Source organism: Labrus bergylta, chromosome 16 (assembly GCF_963930695.1).
Source record: "Labrus bergylta chromosome 16, fLabBer1.1, whole genome shotgun sequence".
NCBI lineage: Eukaryota > Metazoa > Chordata > Actinopteri > Labriformes > Labridae > Labrus > Labrus bergylta.
The window spans coordinates 19260946-19279832 of record NC_089210.1 but is presented as its reverse complement, the minus strand read 5'-3'; the positions used below and the strand labels follow the sequence as shown (position 1 = coordinate 19279832).

The 18887-nt window shown below is 39.8% G+C and overlaps 1 long non-coding RNA gene across 1 annotated transcript; it reads right to left on the bottom strand.

Moving 5' to 3' along the window:
- Window positions 1–1111: 1111 nt before the first annotated feature.
- On the bottom strand, window positions 1112–10696 carry LOC136183114 (uncharacterized). Its single transcript, XR_010668929.1, has 3 exons — window positions 10471–10696; window positions 4309–4410; window positions 1112–1591 (listed from the first exon to the last, which is right to left on the bottom strand). It is a non-coding gene; the product is annotated as an uncharacterized lncRNA (long non-coding RNA).
- Window positions 10697–18887: the final 8191 nt, after the last annotated feature.

The window sequence follows — 18887 nt, the reverse complement described above, 5'->3', positions numbered from 1 at the left end:
TATAAAATATAAATAACATATGGAATGAAAATAAGATATAAAGCACATAGATATAAAGTATAAGAAATAGTTTGAAGAATACAGCCATGTACTGAGCTCATGTTAATAATAAATGAGTTACTGTATGTTCTGTACTAAAGCACAGAGAGTTGGGACCTGTTAATGATTTAAATAATTCAGGTTATATTTGTTTCATGTTAAGATGAAGTACTATCCACAATAAGCTGCTTAATTTTTCCTCACCCAAAATCTGAGATCATTTGATGTGGAATATCATTGTGTGAGTGAGTGAGAGAGCTGAAAATAGAATGATTACAATAAGGTTTATCTTCTTAACTTTGAATAGATGTTGATTACCTGAATACTGGACCTTTGTTGTCTGGGTAGTACACTGTTGAATTTATAAATGTAATCTTACACACAGATGAATACAGAAAAATAGATGAGAACAAAAAAAATGATTTAATGAATAACTGATATTTTCTCTCTTTCTTTGCCATCCTGAAGACCCCTCACTAAAAGTCCATGTTCTCCTGGATCCGTGTCACATGTTCGAGCTTCTTCAGAATGACATTTCAACAGTTGAAGTTCTGGTGAGAGAAGATCGCCAGCAGATAAGACAGCAGTACATCAAGGAGCTCCACAAGCTTCAGGAGGAGGAGGAGGGTTTGCACCTTGGAAGACTGTATTCATGCTTCAGCTGTTCAAATAAAAATAGATCTCCTCCAAACAACTTGCAATCAAACCATTTTCTTCCCATTTTAAAACCCTTTGTCCAGTTTAGATGGGAGAAGTTGATATTATGTGATATTGATCTGGGAAGACTACATTTCTAAATCATTTTTAACTGTGCTTTTATTCACAAGTTATTGATCTTATTTACTCTCCATGTATATTGATTTAAGAATGGGGCTGTGTTTAAGGTCATCATTTTGCAATGACTCTGTTCCATCCCATTTTAAGAAATGAACTGCATTAGTATTTATCAAAAGAATAAAAAGTTGTGTAAAAGTAGACTTCCTTCCCTAAGCTATTGAGTTGAGCATTAATGCACATTTTAGTCTTGTCATTTCAAATCTGAAATGTATACTCATAAGTAGACATAAAGGAGTGCATTTATATAGAAATATTTATTTAATCTGAAAAACAACATTAAAAAAAGTCTGTTTTTATAGCAGAGATTAACATGTTTACAGCTTGGTACAAAACAAACAAATAGGTGTGATTAGCTCATGTCTCGATCGACACACACTGTACGGGGGGTGAATGTTTTGATGACTCATCAGTTTTGATTTGATGAAGGATAAGAGTTATTCACAATAAGGCGTGTAGCTGACCAGCTTGACAGGCGGGCGCGGTGTAACGGTTTGTCAAGAGGCTTAAAACACGTCTCAGCTCTCAGTCTGTGGGTGTCATCACTCAGGCCATCCGGGGGAGACCTCCCTCACAGCGAGCTGTTGAAGAGAAGCAACCGAAATCCACCCCAGAAGAACCAACAAATGCAGATGTTGTTGAAGCTCAGGTTTCTTCCTCTGTCTCTGCAGCTCTCTGGGCACCTCGACGGACCAGTCACCAATAATCCACACTGTGTCTATAGGAGAAATACAAAGGTGTTCAATTAATGCCTCAGACAAGACAAAATGTACAGTTAACTACATGTGACAGTTCAGGGTGTTTTTTTGTTATTAGCCACATCTGCAGGAATAATATTGAACAAGGTAGCTGCAGCTCATCATAATAGATGCCAGTCTTAAACACTATTTTTTCTAATACTTAAATTTTTTGGTGTGAAGCTGACACTGTCCACAGACTCCATGACTTCACGGGGTTCAATAGAAAACAAATGTCTTATAATAAATGACAAAGGGTTTTTAATTGAGGATATGCTGGCAGAGGTAGGGGCATCACTGATCATCCCCCCACTAAAAACCGCCCCTCAGCTCAGCACATCAGACACTGGAAAAACTCAAGCTATTGCCTGCCTGAGAGTGTTGGTGGAGAGGATAATACGACGTGTCAAGGAATACCATATCTGGGATGGGGTTGTTCCTCTCTCCTTGGCCGGCTCCATCAACCAACTATGGGCAGTTTGCTGCCTGTTGACGAACTACCAAGGCCCCCTGGACATCAAAGGTGACAAGCCTGTCTAGCTGGTTGGATTTAGCACATTCCCCAGTTATTAATGACAATTAATCAAATGTAATGTATACATGAATTGTATATCTGTAATGTATATTATTTTGTTTATATGTTATTTACATTACAAATCAAGAGATTAACACATGAATTGTATATATGTGATGTTCATTATTTTGTGTATGATATGTTACTTATTTACATTACAAAGTCAAGAGATTAACATTTGAATAAAAAAGAAGTAAACACAGACCCTCACATCACATATTCCTCATTTTTATCTAAAATGGGATCACAGCATGTCAAGTAGAATAACTATTTAGTGCAGCATAAAAAACAGAACTGTAGTCAGTTACACAAATACATTTTAGTTTTAATTCATTAAAAGGCACATGTAAACATTTCATTTAACATTAATTAAACAGTCTTATTTACAAGGTTATGATTTTTCACTCAACAATTCATAAACTGCATTGATAGCACATACAGTACTCAATGTTTGGACTTGAGAAACACATCCATATAGATGTTGTAATAGAACATGTCAAGCTGCTGCCTCATTGAACGAATGGTGTCTTCATCCCTCCAGACCCTCTGAACTGTGAGATCTGTGTGTGTGCGTGTCAGTTACAAAGTCACACCACTCCAGTCCGCTGATGGCAAGTTGGCCCTGAACCTGCCAGTAATATTTATGACCCTTTTTAAGTGTGGCCTGACCTCTGACTGGTGTTAGGTGCTTAACCTCAGCAACAGAATCGGTACTGCAGCATTTCACTTCCACCAGTCCAAATGGTGGAGTTTCAGTCGGGTCAAAAACTTTGCCATCTGGGCTGACACCAAGGTGAGGTGCATCAGGGTGCACAATGAAGACAAATTAAACAAATCAGAAAACTGTTTTATTATGTCAGGCTCCTGCTTCAGACCCCTTTTCATTGCCAGGGTCTGTGGCGCTCCTTTAAGAATATGCGCTGCCAGGGCTTTTGCTGAGAACTCACCACGTACATGACATGCCTCCCTGAACCTGCTGGCAGTCACTCTTGGCTTTCGTACTGAGACCCACAGCGGGCTGACAGACTGTTGCCTGGTCTCAGCTTCTATGGCAGCAGAGAGTTCGTGAGACACCTTTAGGCTCTCAAGGTGGTAATGCTGCTCATAGTCAGCAGTAAACTCAAAGTCAGCTAGAAACCTGTAGCCTTCAACAGGCAGCAGAGGGAATTCTGGGGCATTTGGATGTTTCATTATTTCCCTAGTAGCCTCTAAGGGGCACTGGTATGATAGAACTGATCCGAAGGGCACAAGACCAAATTTGGACTCCACCATGGTGAGTTCCTCAAGTCCATGAAGAATCTTACAGATCCCCAGCTGTGGCTAAATGTCTTTCAATTTCTCTCCAACAGACATCACACCCGGGTCAGGAAGGGGCCCCACCACACAAGATTATATGAGGATTCATCAGTTATATTTTGTGTGTTTTTAATAGAACTGCCAACTGCAATTGTTTGCACACCTCTGCTGGAGACTCTGCTCTTCCTCTTCCTCCCATCAAGGTCCTGACCACCTCCCCCCCCTCTCTCAGCTCCTCATCAGCAGCTTCAAAGGACAGCCCACCCTCACCCTCACCCCGCTCACTGTCCCACTCTCACTCTTACTACCAGCCAGGTACAAAGAGAACTCTCCAGACTCCACATCAGAAAAGCCAGTGGACCAGACAACATCAGTCCCAGGATCCTCAAGGTGTGTGCGTATATACATAGATATATATACATATATACTGTACATTCTATATATTTATTATTATACTAGTCTATATTATATAACATTTCATTATATTACACTATATTGTTCATATTGCACTATATTATACCATTTATTTATCATACCAAGTCACTTTAATCATCACTTGTCACTTTATCTTGTCATTCTCTTCAAATACTGTTTCAATTCTCAATTCCCCCCAGTTAACTTCAACATTCATTTTTGTACTGTATATACCCCCTGTTTTTATTTTTTATTTTTATTTTTATTTATCTCATCTATTCTGTTTAATGTGTATTTGAGCTTTCTTGTCTGTGCTGCTGTAACGCCCGAATTTCCCCTCTGGGGATCAATAAAGTATTATCCTATCCTATCCTATCCTAGATGTTTAGAATAACATTCATATGGTTGACTCACCTGAATATGCTGCATACAAGGTGGATTTTACACCTGATTTGACACCAACTTCAATTTTGGTTTCCGAACCACCATCTCATCCACTGACTCTGGCTGGATCCCCTGTTAAATGGCAACAAAGACATTTCAATTAATATAATATACAGGAAAAGATTAAAAGTTCCATTACAAAAGTTAAATTGTAGTAAGACACCAAATTGGGAGACAGTATATTGTTAGGGTTAAAATGTTTTGATTTCTTTTGACAGAAACAGAAGACATTGTGTAGTAGCCTACATCAGAATGGTGGGTGGCATAGATCAACTCTGAAAAAAACAGTCAACCTAAGATAACTTGCAAATAATCACTTTTTCCATGTCATTTTCTGGTTCAAGTCAATTACTTTATTTATTCTTTTTCAAATTGGATTTTTTTTTATAGTCGAATTAAGAATTCGTGTTAGGGGAACCGGAGCACCCGGAGTAAACCTAAATAAGAGAGACAAGGATTAAAAGGTAGAAAAGGGAAAGCTAGGGTCTAATATTAATTACTTTTCAATAAGTTGTGCAGTTGTTGTGCACTATTTATAATTTCAACAATCAACTTTATCAGCTTCAGTTTTTATAGAACTGAGGGAATAAGGTGATAAAGTGAAAGGTTTGGGGAGGGGGTGGAGCTAAAGGGGGAGATAAAAGGGGAGAAAATGAACGGTTGGTGAGGTATAGAGGGGGGGCTATTCCAAGACTTCGCAGTCACAGCAACAGAGGAATCGCCATGGAGTATTTTTCTCCTCCTTCTTCTTGCCCTTATTTGACTTGACTCCAACTTGCTGCACTTTATTCATCCTCAGTTTCTTAAACCAGCTCCACCTATTTGACTTGACTCTGACTTGTTCTTCAGAAATAGTTGGCTGAACATTATTCTTTTTCTGTTTGATGAAGATGCTCCACCACTTTGACTTCTTCTCTGCTTCTTGCTCAACAAAGCTTTCCTCTGTATTAGCAAACTCATAAAGTTCATCCATTTCCAAATGATTGCGAAGGGACGGAGTTGTGTCCATATTAATTATCCCCTGCTCTGTGTCGATCTTTTCATTGCTCCGCCAATTGACTGACTTCTTCTCTGGGACTTCACTTTTGATATCTGCATTTCTGTGGCTCCTTGAAGTGTCAATTTGTTTGCAAAGGCTTTTGAGAACATCTTTCAATGTCCTTATGACACCTTTGAACACCCCTCTGCATGCTCTGCAGTTTGGGCACTTGGCACAGGTACCAGAATGGACAACAAAGGGTTGTTTTAAATCATTCATAGCCTTTAAGATAATGGAGTCATCGCCATTGGTGAACATATTGAGGAAAGCCTCTGCAAATGTGGGAGTAACTCTGATCGATGCGTCAGCACCAACCACTTCCCAGAAAGCCTCGCTGAAGGAGCCTTTTAAATTCTGTTCCATTTTTTCATTGTAGATTTTACTGGCCCTTCTATGACCTAAACCTAAGTTCAACTCGTTGCAAACGATATCATGAAAATACAGTGGAGCGACTGTCTCTACGGAAAATCTCAGCACATCTGCATACATGCTGGTCAGCTTCTTCTTCCCCTCCATGTCCAATATGCCTCTGCTTAAATCATTTTTTTGCCTCTTAGTAAGGCTGTCAAAGAATGACTTGAATATAATACAAAAGCTATTTTTCAGTAGCATTACTTTCTCAGCAAAGTGTTCCTCTTCATCATCCATTTCCAAATGATTGCAAAGGGACGAAGTTGTGTCCATATTAATTATCCCCTGCTTTGTGTTGATCGTTATAAAGATGCTGCTTCCTTTTCCATGTTAGATGGATCCATTGTGCTTTGTTTGAGATTAGACTTTTTCTGTTGAGAGCTTTTTAAAGTTTTCTCCTTCCTTCCTTTCTTTTTGTTTGATTTCATGACTGTTCGCTATGATGGACTTCTCTGGGTTCAGTTAAAGGGATATAGTTATTCTGATAAATTTGACTGTCTGTTCACAATCTTGATCTGAAAATCCTAAATCTAATTATAAGCGAGTTATGGATTGTTACATCACACATCAAAGTGTCTACTCAACCCTGTTGACACAATGATGACGTATGTTAGCGATCGTACGCGCCTGCGCAGTTTGGCACCGGAAGTACGGCGAGGTGCGCGAAACTATGCGAGGGGATTTACAACAAAATATTATGATACCTAAACCAGCTGACTTTGTCAAGTTGTAAAACACTTCCAGGTTCGTATGGTATTAGAAACTACAGAAGTTAAGAGCACAAGTCAGTCATCAGTGGTCATATTTATAAAATGTCAAACAAGAAGACAGACTTTGAGTTAGCCTATGTGTCGTAAAATGACAAACTGGCAAGCTTAAAACAAGGATACAAGACCACTTTGTAAGAGGCCAGGGTCGTTATTAACAAGACAGAAAACTAGCAAAGTGAACCTATATGACAGGGCACATTTCATATTGTGTCTTTGGCTTGCTAGTGTTACACCCCTGTAGCTCAGTAGTCCCATGACAGCTCTCAGCTCTCCCACAGTCTTTGGTTTCTTCTCCTTTAAAGCTCTGACAGCAAGCGTATCAGCAGGGTCCATTTTGCTGCCCTCTGCAGATATACGTCCTAAATAACGAACCTCACGCTTGAAGACTTCACACTTACTTGGTTTCAACTTTATCCCATGCTGACGTAGTCGCTGTAACACTGTTCTCACATCCTCAACATGGTCCTCAAATGATTTGCTAAAGACAAGCGTGTCATCCAGGTATGGTATGAAGATCTCATCACGCAGCCCTTCCAAACATTCTTCCATACATCGCTGGAAGGCAGCTGGGGCATTCATCAAACCAAAGGGTATTCGAATCCATTCATAAAGACCCCAAGGTGTCACAAAAGCTGTCATAGGTCTGCTTTCTTTAGCCATGAAGCCCTGATGGTAAGCTTTACCTTGATCTAAGAGAGAGAACCAGGAATTTCCACCTAGGCCATCCATGATGTCTTGCACTCTGGGAATCGGTTGGCGATCAGGAAGGGTTTTCTTGTTCACTTCACGGAAGTCAATACACAGCCGCAGAGTTCCATCTTTTTTTCGTACACAAACCACTGGTGATGCATACGGTGAGTTTGACTTCTCCACCCAGCCTTGTGCGATGAGGTCATGCAAGTAATCTTTCATCTCTCTGTAAAGTGGCTTAGGTACAGAGAGGTATGTTTTTGCGACAGGTTCAGTGTCTTTCAGAGATATGCTGAGTTGCAGTTTCTCTATGCAGCCGATATCATCATCTGTTTTTGAGAATGAAGCCGACTCCTCTCTCAACATCTGGTGAGCTATCTCCTTCTCGGGTTCGCTGAGGTGGCTCAGATTCACAGGTGGGTCCCATAAATTGTCATTACTGTGTTTCTTTTCAACTCTGATGTGATTCATAGTTGCTGGAGGTGGAGGGCGGCAACCCTCTAGCATGGAAGCTGGATAAACTGCCTGAATCTGCTGCACAGTCCCAATCACAGTCCTTCCTGCCAGCACTATGTCATGGTCTGTAGGATTCTGTACACTAACAGTAATAGATGGTTTATTACCTTTTCCCACTTTTACAAGCGTGTCACAGAATTGAAGTCCCTCAGCCCAGCGTGGGTTCACATCTGGCTCAAAGATAAGTGTTGTATCTTCATCTGGTGCAGACACATTTACATGGCACTCAACTTTGACAGACATGTGTTTTGGTATGTTGATCCTGTCTTTTTTTGTCTTCACAACATATTCATGATTTTGCTCAACACTTACTTGCTGTACAAAGGCTTCTGCTTGGTTTGGCTTGAGATCAGGGAATGCTGCCCTCACTGCGTGACTGAGGCGTTCTCTGTTGTTAGAGCTGGACTGTTTTGATTCACTGTTTATAATGAGATCGATAACATTAGAGCCAATTATGGGACGAAACAGATTGTTACCTTTCATCACAAGTGTTGGAACTATAACTTCTGTGGTGACTGCTTCTCCTGGAGCTAGTCTGAAAGTAATCTTCACCCAGCCTGCATATGGTATATTCTCACCATTTGCTGCCACAATGTCAAGAGTATCTGCACTGTCCAGAATTTCAGAAATGTCTCTCAGTCTCAAGTCTGGTACGTGTTCTTGTTTCCATTGTTCATCCATTATTGTTACTTGGGAACCTGAGTCCCACAAAGCTTGAACTCTTTCATGTTGAATGTAACAGTCGATCACATATTTTTTTCCTACCAGAGGAGCCACTTTTGCTTGTTTTCTTCCTTTTGAGTGAGTGTTCACAGTCATACATGAAAATGGCACACATTTTTCTTGGTGCACAGCCCAACCATTAACTTGACATGACTTAGAACAGTAGAGTTCATTTTTACATGATGCACATTGTTTCAGTCTCATCTCTTCACCTTCTTTCCCACAGTGAGCACAGTGCTGGGACCTCTCTGTATGACTGGTCACTCCCTGTCCCGCGCGAGCGACCTTTCCCCGTTTAAAGGGTCACCTCCAACATGTCTTTGTCCTCTAGCTCGACAACCAGCCAGGAAATGCTCACTGCTGCCGCACCTGAAACAGTGTGTACAGTAGTCCTCAGCTCCCCGCTGTTGACAGCTAAAACATCTCCTCATACGTCTCTGATTTTGTGGTGGGAAGCTGCGCTGTGGGGCAAACTTTTGCTGATACTGTGCAGTCTCACCTCTCTGTCCGGGGCCAGGCGTGTACCAGTATCTCTGGGGCAATTCTTGCATCTGATGACCTGGGAACTGCTGAGCTGATGTGCCATCCAATCCTCTTGTTTGAGGCTGCTGATCTCTATACATGTACTGGGGCTGCTGCATAGACTCTCTTATCTGGGATACTTCGACTTTAAGATCTTTCAGCAAAGTCATTTCAGACCTCATTTCTTCAAGCTGAGTCAATACAGTTGAGGGAATTTTACCTGAGTTCTGTTGAGTTGATGGTTTTTCATTCTTTTCAACAGGAGCAGTGTTGGACTGGGCTGAGTGAATATTTATAGGACGTTGTTGTCCCAACAGCTTCCTTTTATTTTGGCTCTCCGTCTCATAAGCACATGCTGTGTTCATTCGCTCAAGTAACAGTTCATCAGAGATGTCAGTTTGTTCAAGGTATGGTCGAAGGTCACGTTTTATGTTATCATTTTGTAGCCCAGTTAACACAGTGTGAAGAAACATGTTCTGTACTAAACCTGGGTCATATTTGAGGCCTGACTCTGCTTCTTGTGAGGCAAACAAAATCTTTTGTCTGAGGTCAAAAGCACGAATGAGGAAGTTCTGCAGAGTTTCTTTGATGCCTTGAACTTCTGAGGTCAGCTGTTTGTAGAGTTCGGTTGCACTCTTTTCCTGGTAATGAGAACGAAGTATCCGTCTTAATGTGGGTACGGTCAAGTTAGCTTTTCCCTCTAGGTAGCTACGAATTTGCATGCCAGGGGAGATTGCTTTTATCACGGCATCCACAATCTCAGATTCTGGAACTCCTTTGCTCAGGCCATGTTCGATTTGTCGAGCTAAACTTGAAAAAGTGAGTCTCTCCTTCTGTCCAGGCTCACCAATTTAACCAGATATTTTAAAGTCTTTATGCCAAGGTGGATGACAGTGAGATGCGCTCTGTGTAGATGTTCTGCTAGAAGCCTTGTTGTTGATATCTATATTTTCTTGATCATCTGTTTTCCCGTGCCCCTGTGTTGTCGTCAACTGAAGCTGCAGAGCCTCAATTTCTTTCACTAGCCTTTCCTCTTCTTGATTTCGTTCTCTTTGTTGCTCTGTTAATTGTGTTCCTTGGGCATTTATCTGTCCTGATTTATCTTTCTTTTCAGCTACCTGGAGCTCAGAAATTGTGTCTTGTAGATGGAGTAAGTCAGACATACCTTTGTCCTCCAGTTTCTCTAACTCCGCTCTCTGGGTGTGGTTTGAAATGAGTGTGATGAGTGCTGCACGACCCTTGCCAGTGACATGCTCAAATTCTGGGCCTGCGATGAAGAGATTGTCACGTAATTCCACCAAAATGGCTCTGGACAGCGCACACAATCCTCCTATTATTTCAAGCTGTAACTTCTCTAACTCTGATGAATCCATCTTTCAACAGAAGAGCTTAGGTGTCTGGGTTAAGTAGTGCCTTTGACCTTTGAGGAGTGGTAGTTGCCCTCCTAGTATGTCGTGATACCTCAGATTGCATGCACACTTTTCTCAGGTGTCGGGATACCACTGCAGCCGGTTCACCTCCTGCTCTCGATGTCTGGTAGATGTAAAAGGGCTGTACGATGCTCTGGGACATCAATCTCGAGTAGACACTGGCCCAGGCAACACACAATCCCAGCGGTGCCTCCAAATGTTACACCCCTGTACAGCGTACTGTAAGGGGAGAAATAAAGAAGAAAGAAACAAACACGTTGTTGCTGGCTTTCATTCAATGGTGTAATGAATAATATGCAATAACACATCATATTATCATTGTACAATATTATACACTTAGATGAACATACATGCACTGTTTAATACCTTTACATCTGTCATATAACAGGCTAGTATTTCTCAATATTGTATAATCTACTGCTTGTTTGATGTAAACACATTTAACTCTTTCTTAGTTGCTTTAGTAGTTATACACATACACACTTGCAGAGTGATATTTCTTTAAACTGTACCATGTAACTGTAATTGTTCAACTGACCGATACAACTTAAATAACACACTCTCAGTAGACGCACTACACCTGTCTCTATTGCTCTCTGTCTGTGTGATTCAAGCTAGCATGCACGCATCACGGCAAACACATTCATGCTTAAACTGCTTCATAAACATACTGAAATTACTTTGTATACAGAAAACATATCACTAACTTGTTCCCGGAAACTTACAACACATTTATACTTGGTTTTATTCACTTTTAACCAGTATTCTTACCTGTAAGGGGAGAAATAAAGAAGAAAGAAACAAACACCTTGTTGCTGGCTTTCATTCAATGGTGTAATGAATGACGCTCAGACAACACGCTCCCCCTGCTGGCGTAAAACCGGAAGTGTAAAACAATAACAAAAGCTTAAGACCAAACCAATCAATTACCGATATGCTTTTAAACTTAACCTTAGCAGCATGAATTAACATTAAATTATAACTAGCTTTTTAGCATTTTTAAAGGATATACAACATTTTAGAAAGACACTAGTTTTAACATGTATTATTAATTTAACTTAGTGCACAATCTTATATCCATTACATAGACAGGCTGTATAAACGTCATTGAAAGGTTCAAATAGCCTAGCCTATATTTTGCGGCTCCAGACAGATTTTTTTGGGTGGAGCTACTGGCAAAAATGTCTCTTTTGCAGACCCCTGCAATTACCCAAATAAAGAGTAAATTATCTTATTCCAGACATACTTCTTTTGTAGATGCATGTCCTGCGATGTGACTATTGCGCATGCGCACATCATGATGACGATGAAACAATATATCGTGTCGTGTGGACATTTTGGATGTGGTTGGCTACGGAACTCCACCTGGCCACAACCTCCTCCCCTAATGCTAAAGTTGATTCCGACCAGTAAAGGCGCTTTATCACGCTCTTCCTTCACAAACCAACATCCTGTGTTTTGGTTATTTTTGCAAGCGCATCCATTTTTTTCCCAATCCTTGGTCACAAGACAAAAGATTTTCAAACACAAATTAATTTTTTATCATTGTTTAATTCAAATACATACCGTTTGCCCCCATACTTGGCAGATTGTCCTGCAATTATAAGATAAACGCAGAAAAATATTTTATTTTATTTTTATGCATTAATGGACAATAATTACCACAGAACCACGGAAAGCTTTTCTTTGACTGTCAGCATTTTTAAGACGGTGTTTTTGGGTTCGCCATATCTGTACATTGCATTCTGCGTCACCATATTTCTTCGCTGCTTGGCAGTTGATTGTCGACTCTGCTAGTTTTATCACCAGCATCTTAAAGTTAGCATCAAAACTTCTTCTCATTTGTTTGTTAACTTGCACCACTTTTGAGCAGCCTTATTCGGGCCGTCACTGTGCGTCTGCATCATTCAGGCGAACTGTCACTGTTGTGAGTTTTGATTGACCGCTTTACATGTGGGGGTGTCCCAACAACTGCTGTAGTAATGCTGCAGCTCCCAGTGCAAATGGGACATCTTTTGAATTGTCTTCATGGACAATGTACTTGGTCTCTCAAAGTAGCAACACATAGCCTACAGTTTTAATCATTGACTAATTAATTATTAAAGGTTAAGATTAATAAAAAGTTATTATAAGTAAAGTGACATGGTTGTCACGTCGGGGAATATTGCTCTGCTCACCCTCCTCTCGTATTTATCCACATCAATCATGAGTGTGATTTAATAAAAAAATATTGTTTGAAGTAGTGTAGATGGCATTCAAATCTACTACGATCACGCTGATGGATCGTTTTCATTAAAAAGTGAGCGTTTGAGCTTTGATTATGCTTGATGAACTCTTTGGAACTCTTCAATATTGTTTTTTTTTTTTCACGTTTTGCGGCTGGGCAACAGACCCAGGTGCTCCAACTGAAGTGGATGCAGACCATCTCCTTTGGCATCTCGAGGAAAACACAGGCACATTAGTACATAGACACCAGCTTATAAAAATACAAGCAGGGGCCGTCACAATGTACACAAAAACATATGTTGACATTATTAAAACTTTGGTAAGGCCTATGTGACTTTAACCTCTGAATTCTGATGGCTGATGGGAGCTGATGGGAGCATGACCCAGAAATTACAAAAAGACATAATAATACATACTTGCTCAATCAATGTAGGTGTTCTAATGTTTTGAATGGGTCTTGAAATTCACCTGCTCTCAGCCAAATGTTGGCTGTGGTTAAGAAGTGTGTAAGTTTCACCTGACATGTAGGCAGCTCAACCAGGTTTAGACTGCAAATAAAATAATATCAACTGCTGAAACTCTGAACCCAGCTTCCTGACAAAAGTTAGTTTCAAGCTCTGGTTATGACAAAGTAACAGTGGCAAAATAATTCGGACTTAATATGGAGAGACAAGTAATAAGTGAAAGCAGCAAGCGGAATAATAACTCATGCTCATATAACTACAAATCAAGCAAATAACTGCCAGCTAGTGTAATGGATATAAGATTGTGCACTAAGTTAAATTAATAATACATGTTAAAACTAGTGTCTTTCTAAAATGTTGTAAATCCTTTAAAAATGCTAAAAAACTAGTTATAATTTAATGTTAATTCATGCTGCTAAGGTTAAGTTTAAAAGCATATTGGTAATTGATTGGTTTGGTCTTAAGCTTTTGTTATTGTTTTACACTTCCGGTTTTGCGCCAGCAGGGGGAGCGTGTTGTCTGAGCGTCATTCATTACACCATTGAATGAAAGCCAGCAACAAGGTGTTTGTTTCTTTCTTCTTTATTTCTCCCCTTACAGTACGCTGTACAGGGGTGTAACATCTAAGCCCACTCACATTTCTAATATAACTAAATGAGCATTTATTTATATACTTTACCACATTAAGTGACAACTCTCCAGCTGGGATCTAATCAATCACCCCGTCTTTCTGCCAGCCTGCCTGCCTGCCTGCCTGCCAGCCTGCCTGCCTGCCTGCCTGCCTGCCTGCCTGCCTGCCTGCCTGCCTGCCTGCCTGCCTGCCTGCCTGCCTGCCTGCCTGCCTGCCTGCCTGCCTGCCTGCCTGCCTGCCTGCCTGCCTGCCAACACTCAACAAGAAACCACTGAGCTGATGTACCGGCTCATTGTGAGCTGAGAGAAGACCTGCAGACACGTGCAACATGGGTATGTCTGCAGGCCTTATTTCATGTTTGATGGAGGTTAAAAGCCACGACCATCAGGGCAGAAAAGGTAGACAGTTTCTGTTCAGTAACAATAAGTTGAACATAAAGTAACACACCCACTTATGGAAAAAAAGTAGACAGAAATAGTAAATCAAATAATGCAAGATACAGTGAAAAAATGGATTCAATGAATTAGAAATCAATATTAATCCCAGCTGATGAATGAATAAACAAATATATAAATAATACAAAAACAAACAAATAACTTGCTATGTAGATTTGTCTTTTACCTACAATCTCTGAGTTTGAACTATTATACTACTTTTACATATTTTGGGATTTATTTGAAATACAGAAGCTTTTTACCACTTTGGATTTCACTCTGCATCTCCAAATAAATGTATCACCATGCAAGGTATCATGAAGAAGACATGTCTGTAAGAGCCACTTCATGATTATTAAACATGGAAAATAACTTCCAACGACATTCGGACATTAAAAGACTACAAATGGTAAAGTAAACGGAGTTAACCACAAAGTTAGTTATATAAAGAAAAGGGTTTGGAGGTATAAAGACGGTCATGTGTTTGGACTCAGTCCAACACTAAACTCTACTGGATGACTACAGAACTACAATCTATTAACACAGTTCAGGACGGTTAAAAGATCTTGCATTTTATTAAAAAACATCTAGGCCTACTGAATTACATTTATTTGAATACTTATGAAGGTGTAAACAGATCCTGCTGCACTATGAAAGTGTAATCTATGGATTTCTCTTCATATAATGATGTTTATTCTTCTTTTTTGTAATTGAAATATTTGTCAAATATTTCACCTCGAGATATCACTCATGCAATTTGAGCAGACTTTACCTTTAATTATGTCAGAAACTATACAGTAAGATCTGCTGAAAATTCTCAGGACTACAGCCAGGGACACGAGGAATAAGAATCCAGTGAAAGTTTCTTGTCTTAACATAGTGTTTTTTTTTCTGTCAGCCGTTATTATTGACGGTATCTTTTGCACGGCCGCATTCCTTCTTTTACCGTGGTCAAGTGAGCCGTCTTTTGCAAAACCCGGTCAAGCCAGCCGGTGCTTAAAAAGTGTCTAAACAAGGAATTACAGTACGGGTGCTCGTAGCACCCAAAAATGAGAAATGCGGCCGCGTATTTTGAGAAATTGTTATTAAATAAGACGTGTAAAATAATATAAAAATGTATTTAAAAATTGTATGAGTTCTCTACATTTTAAGATGCTTTAACTGAAAAGTTTTTGAGAAAGATTAAGTTTAATTCTGCTCAAATTGCATTGAGACGCTTTGATATTTTAGTCATATTGATTATTTTATTTTGAAAAATCTATGACAGGTGACAAAGCTCTTTCAATGGGTTCTTGTTCGTCATGTCCCTGGTTGTTATCCTGAGAATTAGCAGCAGATTTGACTGTATAGTTTTTGAGAAAAATGAAGGGAAATTCTGCTCAAATTGCATTGAGATGCTTTGATATTTTACTCATTTAGATTATTTCATTTTGAAAAAGAGGTGACAAAGATCTTTCAATGGATTCTTTCTCTTCATGTCCCTGGATGTTATCCTGAGAATTATCAGCATATGAGTAAAATCTGCTGAAAATTCTCAGGATGACAGCCAGGGACATGAGGCACAAGAATCCATTGAAATATCTGTCAGAGATTTCTTCAAAATAAAATAATCAATATGACTAAAATATCAAAGCATCTCAATGCAATTTGAGCAGAATTTACATTTATTTTTCTCAAAAACTACTACGGTTACTCATGATCTGTGAGTGCAGTCAAGAATACAGGGGTGTACATTCTGCCAGGAAGACTTTTTTTTTAAACTAATATGCTACAGATTGCTACAGGCTTGGGTGGCTCAGGCTTTCTCACCTAGCTGTGGGAGTGTCACCCACCTGGGGGAGAAGTTACTGCCCTTTGTGATTTCATGAAGGGAAAGTCTCCAAACGGTCTGTTTGAGCACACTTTTTTTTTTACTCACCAGAAAACACGATCTTGAAGAGTTACATTTGTTTTCTCCAGATCTTACCTTAACAGATTTACTATGTAGGCAACAAAAATGTCAAAATGTTTTGTTTTAAAGATTTATTTTTGGGCTTTTTGTGCCTTTAATGGATAGATAGGACAGTGGATAGAGTCGGAAATCAGGGAGAGAGAGTGGGGAACGACATGCGGGAAAGAAGCCACAGGCGGGAAGCGGCCCGCCTGCTTGAGACGACAGCCTCCATACATGGGGCGTGCGCACTAACCACTGCCCCACCAGTGCCCCAAAAATGTCAAAATGTTTTGATTTCTTTTGACAGAAACAGAAGACATTGTGTAGTAGCCTACATCAGAATGGTGGGTGGCATAGATCAACTCTGAAAAAACAGTCAACCTAAGATAACTTGCAAATAATCACTTTTTCCATGTCATTTTCTGGTTCAAGTCAATTACTTTATTTATTCTTTTTCAAATTGGATTTTTTTTTATAGTCGAATTAAGAATTCGTGTTAGGGGAACCGGAGCACCCGGAGTAAACCTAAATAAGAGAGACAAGGATTAAAAGGCAGAAAAGGGAAAGCTAGGGTCTAATATTGATTACTTTTCAACAAATTGTGCAGTTGTTGTGCACTATTTATAATTTCAACAATCAACTTTATCAGCTTCAGTTTTTATAGAACTGAGGGAATAAGGTGATAAAGTGAAAGGTTTGGGGAGGGGGTGGAGCTAAAGGGGGAGATAAAAGGGGAGAAAATGAATGGTTGGTGAGGTATAGAGGGGGGGGCTTATTCTTTTTCTGTTTGATGAAGATTTTTGATGAAGACACTTTTACTTCTCTGGGACTTCACTTTTGATATCTGCATTTCTGTGGCTCCTTGAGGGGGGAGAGCTAGATCTCATCTCTCTAACCTCTGCAGAAGGTGGTGTGTTATTTCTAACATGTTCTTCCACCATGACCTCAGGCTTCACAATTGAATCGGTGGAGGACGAAGTTGCAGGAACTTTCTCTTTCTCTGATTTATTTTTCCTCCAAATAAGAAACCTAGCCTTACACTTTGTTAGATTTTCAGCTTCCATCTCACGGGCTGAATAATACTCATCATAATACTCATCCAACCTCCGGCAGTATTCTTCATAGTCTATGCCTTCGGCTTCCCACATGGCTTCTTTCTCTTTTATCTCTTGGAGGCCTTCGAAGGCCGTCTTCATTGCATCCTGGATTAGCCATTCGGTATATTCTTCTGGGGTAATTAATGCTTCCTCTTCTTCTTTCACCATATCATTTTTGTCATTCTTCTCTTCAGATTCTCTGCACATATCCTTGGTCTTGTCTTGGACAGGAGCATCAGTCTGGGTAGAGGAATTGTCTCTAGGAGCTAAAGATGCTGCTTCCTTTTCCATGTTAGATGGATCCATTGTGCTTTGTTTGAGATTAGACTTTTTCTGTTGAGAGCTTTTTGAAGTTTTCCCCTTCCTTCCTTTCTTTTTGTTTGATTTCATGACTGTTCGCTTTGATGAACTTCTCTGGGTTCAGTTAAAGGGATATAATTATTCTGATAAATTTGACTGTCTGTTCACAATCTTGATCTGAAAATCCTAAATCTAATTATAAGCGAGTTATGGATTGTTACGTCACACATCAAAGCGTCTACTCAACCCTGTTGACACAATGATGACGTATGTTAGCGATCGTACGCGCCTGCGCAGTTTGGCACCGGAAGTACGGCGAGGTGCGCGAAACTATGCGAGGGGATTTACAACAAAATATTATGATACCTAAACCAGCTGACTTTGTCAAGTTGTAAAACACTTCCAGGTTCGTATGGTATTAGAAACTACAGAAGTTAAGAGCACAAGTCAGTCATCAGTGGTCATATTTATAAAATGTCAAACAAGAAGTCAGCCGCTCCTTGAGTTTACATGGTGAAGTGAGCCGCCCCTAAATTTCAAGTGCCCACGTATTCTGATCTTTATGGTAAATGCTCCGGACTCCAGAGCGAGCAGGAGGAACAGACAGAGAGAGCGATGAAGTCAAGTGCTAAATGTCTAGGTCTTACCATAAAACTGACTATGAGATACACGTGTATGAAACGGGAGTAAACACAATACTGTTCAGGGAATAGCTTCGGAGGTCGGGGAAGTTAGTGTGAGAATAATACTGCGAGTCTGCGGTAACTTCCGTTTTTCAAAATAAGGTGTTCACAATTAAAAAACAAAACAAAACAGTTTTTTTGGAGAAAACAATAATTATATATATTTTCTTACCTAAGTAAACAGTGATTCTGATATTGCACAGGTACTATGAAGTACTTTTACTGTGTGCTTTCTGAGAAATCCACTGTCAAAGTCCCTTATAAATCACTATAATGAGCCTTTTTTTCTGACTTTGATGTCTTGTAAAAACATTTTCCTCCATAAGTACACAATGATTCTGATATGGTTGGACTTAGTACTTCTTAGACTACATGCACAGGTACTATGAAGTACTTTTACTTACCATGAAACTTAGAATAGCCTTAACAACAACAACAACAACACAAAGCACTGTCAGTAAAATAGTGGTGGTATGAATTTCTATCACGCAAACTACTGGTGTGTATAAGGAATTATACAAACACAAGATTAATAACATACATAATCTTGAGAGTCACGTCTGTTGTATTCATTGTTGTTGTTGATGCTCTGTTTGTTTCTATCCATCTCTTTCTTTCTACATCTCCCTCTATCCCAGTTTACAAGCCCAGCCTAAATATTTAAAGCCTTTGAGCCCAGC